The following is a 7554-nucleotide window of genomic DNA, read 5'->3' on the forward strand; positions in this document are numbered from 1 at the left end:
AGTCACTGACTGGAGTCACCCTGAATATGGACATTGGACTATAACTTATGGACTATTTCTAAAAGGACTTTTGGCAACTACAAGCTCATCTCTGCTCTGTATCTGAACCTCAAGAATTGAACTCAAGTCTGTATGTATATTGATTTTTTAACCAAAACTCTCTCTCTTTTCTTTTTAAATACATTTTAGCTTAGTTAATAAAAATTGGCTATAAGCGTGTATTTTGGGTGAGATCTAACTTATAATTGGACTTGGGTGTGTGGCTGATCCTTTGGGATTGGAAGAACTTTTTCTTTTATATGATGAGACAAGATGTTCAGGAATCATCATCCTATCTGACATGCGTGTCTGGGTGGAGGCCTGAGGCTGGGCACTTTAAGGGAACTGCGTTGTTTGGACTCCTGAGTAACCAGGGAGGTAATACAGGAGCTGTTTTGTGCTGGCTGGGTAAATCTAAGTATTGGAATAGCCACCAGCTTTTGGGGTTTGTCTGCCCCATTTTGTTTGCAGTTCACCCTAATTGAGTGACCTCAGCTGGCTCCCACGGGCAGCATCGTCACAACCCCATGTCCCCCTTCCCAGCTCTGACACCGCAGAGCATAGGCTCCAACTCCGTGGGGGCTCTGGGGCTGGAGCATCCACGGGGAAAAATTAGCAGGTGCTCAGCACCCACTGGCAGCCAAGCTCCCCCACACTGCCTCCTTCTCCCCCGCCCCCGATTGCCTCCTTCTCCCCCTCCCGAGCACACCGCATCCCCGCTCCTCCCTCTCCCTCCCAGCACTTCCTCCCCCCCCCCCCCCGCAGCCTAACAGCTGTTTGGCAGCACTTAGGACTTTCCGGGAGGGAGGGGGAGGAGTGGGGATGCAGTGCACTCAGAGGAGGAGGCGGAGAAGAGGCAGGGCAGGGCGGGGACTTGGGGGAAGGGGGTGGAGTGGAGGCGGGAAGGGGGTGGGACTGGAGTAGGAAAAGGCGGGGTGGGAAGGGGACTTTGGGGAAGGGGTGGAATGGGGTTGGGCCGAGGGCAGTGCAGGGGCATGAAGAGGTGGGGCAGGGCCAGCGGCTGGGGCGGGGTCGAGCACCCACCCCGCAGAGGGGAAGTCAGCGCCTATGCTGCAGAGCGTTTACCCTGTGTCCCCCTTCACACCTCTGACGCCGCAGAGCATTTGCCCCGTATCCCCCTTCCCAGCTCTGATGTCGCAGAGCATTTACCCCATATACCCCTTCCCAGCTCTGACACTGCAGAGTGTTTACCCCGCCTCCCACTTCCCAGCTCTGATGCTTCAGAGCGTTTACCTCGTGTCCCTCTTCCCAGCTTTAAGGCCGCAGAGCGTTGCCTGTGTCCCTGTTCCCTATTCCCTGGTCCCATTCCCCCACCCTGTTAGCAAACATGATTCCAATTCCCCCCATTCCTGTTTGACCCCAGTTTATATAGTAATATTCTCAGCTATACCTTAACAAATCATTTTACTGAAATTTAACTAACCAATCCTAACATATTGTAACATAATTCTCTAACCAATTATATCCTAATTAACTTCCTACCCTAATTAACATCTAGCAAAATTAATTATACAGCAGACAGAAATAATTGGAGAACCAGACAGATTAACAAGTGAAAAGAAAAGGAGTACTTGTGGCACCTTAGAGACTAACCAATTTATTTGAGCAAGAGCTTTCGTGAGCTACAGCTCACTTCATCGGATGCATACTGTGGAAGCTGCAGAAGACATTATATACACACAGAGACCATGAAACAATACCTCCTCCCACCCCACTCTCCTGCTGGTAATAGCTTATCTAAAGTGATCATCAAGTTGGGCCATTTCCAGCACAAATCCAGGTTTTCTCACCCTCCGCCCGCCCCCCCCCCACAAACTCACTCTCCTGCTGGTAATAGCCCATCCAAAGTGACCACTCTCTTCACAATGTGTATGATAATCAAGGTGGGCCATTTCCTGCACAAATCCAGGTTCTCTCACCCCCTCACCCCCCTCCAGAAACCACACACACAAACTCACTCTCCTGCTGGTAATAGCCTATCCAAAGTGACCACTCTCCTTACAACGTGCATGAAAATCAAGGTGGGATATTTCCAGCACAAATACAGGTGAGGAAAAGTGAGGGCCATAAAGATAAAACATACAGAAATGAGGGTTTCACAACCACAACCGTTGACAAGTGATTTCTTGCCAGACAGGATGTAACCATCTTAAGATCTGTTTCTTTATCTGGTGGTGATAGGAAGACAATCCTTTCCTGATAGTACCCAACAGCCCAATACTACCTTATTTCAATGTGATTGGTTTGGGTAGTGAGGATGTGACCACATGCTTCCCAATTTATGGCTGCCCCTGCTGCTTAGCCAAAGGCTTTATCCTAAGAACAAGGCCTCAGACTATCCTAGTGAGAGAAGGCCCATACACAGGCAGACTTGTGATTTTGATTCCTTGTTTTATACCTCTATAACTAGCTAAGTGATAAAAATACACCTAAGTTCTTAAAGTATAGGCCTTTACAGGCAGGCCTGAATATCTATATTCTAACAGGTTTCAGAGTAACAGCCGTGTTAGTCTGTATTCGCAAAAAGAAAAGGAGTACTTGTGGCACCTTAGAGACTAACCAATTTATTTGAGCATAAACTTTCGATGAAGTGAGCTGTAGCTCACGAAAGCTCATGCTCAAATAAATTGGTTAGTCTCTAAGGTGCCACAAGTACTCCTTTTCTTTTTGCGAATACAGACTAACACGGCTGTTACTCTGAAATGAAAAAGCCTTCCAGCCCACCAGACCTATTAGCATAACATTGAAACTGTTAAAGAGCCAGTCAAGTGGTGATGAGCCATTTAACAGGCATTTGCCAACCCTCCAGGTATATACCCTCAGTTTCTGAATTTACTGAAAAAACAGTTGTGCATGACTGTAATATTTACTCAGAACATGTTAGTCTACAGGACCTTAGCTTAAAATTTGCTTTTAAAATATTTCATTAGTGTGTTGCTGAAGCTTATAAAATCACATCGCTAAAAAATCCTTGCATAGATTTTTAGATGCACAATCTGAGTATTCATCTTTAGCCTTAAATGCTTGGATCTTCAGACATATAGTTTTCTAAATAAATCCTTCAAAAGACCACCGTTATCTAAAATACACATGCAAGCCTGGGCAGCCATTGGGTATAGGGGCACCAGTTTAATAATACTGCATAGGGTCCCATAAATCCTAAGGATGGCCCTGGTTTGACATACTAAATTTCAACATATTTTAGTGAAAAAAATGTATTACACTTTTTGATTAGCAACTGGACAGTCTAGTTAGTGCAGATAGGCCAGCTTGTGTGAAGGAAAAGCTCTTTTTTTTCAACTCAGACAAATGTACAAGCTGCTTGGTCTTTAATGTTTCTCAGAAGGATCTGTCGCAGTACAACTGTAATGCCTACAGACCCTGGTCTTTGGTGGGTGGGATCGAACTGGGGACCTCTGGAGCTTAGTGCATGAGCTAAAAGCTAACTGGCTGTTAGCTAAGGGTATAGAGCAGACTCAATCTTTCTCTCTTTAAGTGGTCTCAGTGCCATTAGATGGGACAGAACACCACATCCAGATGGTGTGTGGGTTACACAACCACTTCTCCCCATGTACTCCCATATCCACTTCACACAGACAAGATCATAGCATAATACAGCTGAAGGGTTTTTTTTTAAAGTTACCTAAGCACAATATACATTATATATTTAACACTGTGAAGTGTTTTGTAGTGCATAATTTGTGTGAAAGAAGTAATTCACACTACAGTTGTATTACACAACCCTTTATTCCAAGAATTCTAACAGGGCAACAATAGAAACAATCATACACAAATTAAAGCAAGAAATACGTTTATCCTCTAATCATGTACTGAGTAAAAGAAATCATAGATTTTAACATAACAAACAAAACATGAATGAGTGTAGCTCCTTGTTCCCAGTGTTTTAGTACTGATCTTTACTTTCATTTGGTTGTAAATTTTGCAAACCTGACACAGCATAGAATCACAGACTTGTAGAACTGGAAAGGACCACAGGAGGTCATCTAGTCCAGTCCCCTGCTCTCATGGCAGGACTAAGTATTATCTAGACGAGTGGTTCTTAAAGCCAGTCCGCCGCTTGTTCAGGGAAAGCCCCTGGAGGGCCGGACCGGTTTGTTTACCTGCCGCGTCCGCAGGTTCAGCCGATCATGGCTCCCACTGGCCGCGGTTTGCCACTCTAGGCCAATGGGGGCTGCAGGAAGCAGCGCGGGCCAAGGGAAGTGCTGGCCGCCCTTCCCGCAGCCTCCATTGGCCTGGAACGGTGAACCGCGGCCAGTGGGAGCTGCGGTTGGCTGAACCTGCAGATGTGGCAGGTAAACAAACTGGTCCGGCCCTCCAGGGGCTTTCCCTGAACAAGCGGCAGACTGGCTTTAAGAACCACTGGTCTAGACCATCTCTGGCAGGTGTTTGTCTATATGCCACTCTGAGCCCGACAGTTATTTTCTGGCCAAACTTGTTTTGGACAAGAACATTTGGGGTCACCATGATGAAGTAAAAGGGGACTTTTGTTTGTTATAAAATACAGATTGGTTTTATATATATCTGAAATAGTTACAAGGTGTATCCCAAAACATTTGACAGTGACAGGAAAAAAGTTTTACAGAAGTGGGTGCAGTGATTTGTATGGTGATGGTCCACCACACCTTATGGTGACAGAGCAGAAAAAAATGAGGAAACTGTGAAGAAAAGAAAGATGACATATTTACAAACAGTAAGGTGGAAGATAATTTCAAGCCTATTTAGTTATAGTAAGGGAAACTGAAAAGGTACAATAATAGGGAGAAGAATCTTTAAGATCAAATTCTGGCCCTCACTGCTTTCTGGTTGGCTTGTGAGGAGGAGGGTGTGCGGGTGGGAGGTGGGAATACCAGCACAATCTCTTTCATAGGTGTGGGCAGAAGCTAGTTATGGCAGGAGCATGGTATCTGAGAAGTGGAGAGTGAGTGCATAGATGGGAGGGAGGGGAGATAAACACTAAAATACTGTGTATGGAATAAGAAAAGGAGTACTTGTGGCACCTTAGAGACTAACAAATTTATTTGAGCATAAGCTTTCGTGAGCTATAGCTCACTTCATCAGGTGCTTATGCTCAAATAAATTTGTTAGTCTCTAAGGTGCCACAAGTACTCCTTTTCTTTTTGCGAATACAGACTAACATGGCTGCTACTCTGATACCTGTGTATGGAAAGTGTTCCTGAGCCACCTCTTAGAGTATGCCTCCAGAGATGGAGCTGACCTGTGGAATGTGAATGTGGCAAGCTTTTGGACAGCTTGAATTGGGTACAATAATTGTGCCCCATGATTCTCCCCTTGTCCATGGATTTTATTGCTTACACCATAATCTGACCAACTATCAATTCATTTTCTTCAAGAAACAAAAGTTTCAATACACTGCTTACCGAAATTTCCTTTCCCTGTCAGTTTGCATTTAATTTCATAGCTTTAATAATCATTGTTTTATTTATATCACCTTTTCATTTAAATTCTCATTATGTTTTTTCTGTACTCAGGGAACAAATACAGGATCCCACTGTGGTAAAATGAATGCCCTATTGTCCAGCTCCCAATTACATGGCCTAGAGTACATTAGTTCTAAACTATAAGACAGCCATGTACTAGATTGGTTGATCTGAAGAAAAGGTCAGGCATGGTGCATATCAGGGAGGGATATGACCCAGCCCTGCTCTATGGTGATCAGGAGTCATAGAGTTGCTTGCAGGTCAGGTTCCCTGTTCCTCCGTGCAGCCATTCATATATCTTTATGTTAGCTGCTTGTTATGAATATGGGATTTACTCTATACTCAAGACTGCAGTAACTCCTAAATGTATCCAGCAGAGGGAAGGGAGGAGAAAAGGAGGCTGGAATGGATTCTTCAACCTTATAACACTGTATTTGGCTTGTAAAAGGAAAGATACTGGAGGGAATTGTTAAGGGGACTCCCTCCCTCCCTCGCTCTGAACACCAGGGATGATCTTCCGGTCAATGTGCTGATCACTTGGAGATGCCAGTCAGGAGATTGTCTTTGGGTGACAAGGTCCCATTTAGTTATTTCCCCAGTATCATGATCAGTGGAACTGGAATCAGAGATCCCATGTTCCCTGGAGGTATTTTTATTGACAGGACACCAGTGGAACAGGAGTTATGCTGGAAGGGAAGCAATTCAGCCACCAGGACAGAGCAGTGCATAGGGTTAATAAAGTTCCACTTGTTCAACTTAACCTGCATTCAGCTTCACTCTTTGAGAACAAAACCGAGAGGCCCCTGCCCATGCCACTGGCATGTTGGAGAGGAGCTGTGCACAGGCAATGCCTGCTCCAAATGTTATGGGCCAACACGGCATTGCCATATACTGTAGGGCAATTGGCATGGCCGTGGTCTGTGACTTAACCCCAGGAAGAGGGAAAAGTGGCATTAAGTGTTATCTGTTTGCCTCTGAAAAAAGGTGCTTGCTTCTCAGGGCGTGCGAATACCTCTGCAGCGAGGGGGGGCCACCTCTGCACCACCACCAGCCACCGAGCACCTGTGGGCTCGCTCCGTCTAGTCTATCTAGTATTTCTATTACGCGTATGGTTTTGGTGTCGTGCTGAGAGCTGTCCAAATGGAATGCTGCTGGAACCAGTATTGGGTCCTTCAGTTATAACCAGAGACTGTGTAGTCAGGTCACTGGCATGTCTGTCTCCTGTTGCAAAGTTAAGAAATGCTACGTTTGTTAAGACTGTTTTCCCCTGTGTGGCTCTTCCTCTTTGCCACGTCTCCTGTCTGTTGGGCCACTGTAGCAGTACACCAAAGTAGAAGAAGCGAGGCTGGATTCTCATTTTCCCAGCTACTTTTACACGGCTCCAGGCTCTTCTTTGCAGTGATGAACTTGGACACCTATAGAAGTAGCTGGATTCAAGGAGGAGGAGCCAACACAAAATGTGGTCAGCCAGCTCTCCCCAGACCACTGACAAATGTTCCAATTACTACCAATGGTAGATGGACCACAGTTTGGGAACCTCTGCTCTAGACCATGTTGCTTCCCTACATTCTATGTAATTTATAGAAAGAAAAGGAGTACTTGTGGCACCTTAGAGACTAACAAATTTACAGACTAACACGGCTGCTACTCTGAAACCTATCTAATTTATGATACTGTTTTTGTTTTTAGTTCAAACTGCATTTGCCGTAGAATATTCTTCATGTTTTGGAGTATGGTTTTCATAGTATGAGGCCTGATACTGTGCTGATTTTGCACAAAACCCACCATTTAGCACATTGGGCTTTGGCTGTGTAGCATTGCATGACTGGGCCCTTGAGTTGCAGGGTGTACCAGCAGTAAAAAAAAAAAAAAAAGCCTGGCATTTTTGGAAAGGGCAAAATGTATATTTGTTCCTTCTCTTTTGTTATACAGCTCATGTTGGGATTCCTAAAAGAAGAGTAAAAAAAATCCTCTCCCAAAAAACCCCAAAGCCAACACCTTCTATTTGAAATCTCTAAATCACCTGAGGAAAGCG

The sequence above is a fragment of the Natator depressus genome, chromosome 5, assembly GCF_965152275.1.
Source record: "Natator depressus isolate rNatDep1 chromosome 5, rNatDep2.hap1, whole genome shotgun sequence".
NCBI lineage: Eukaryota > Metazoa > Chordata > Testudines > Cheloniidae > Natator > Natator depressus.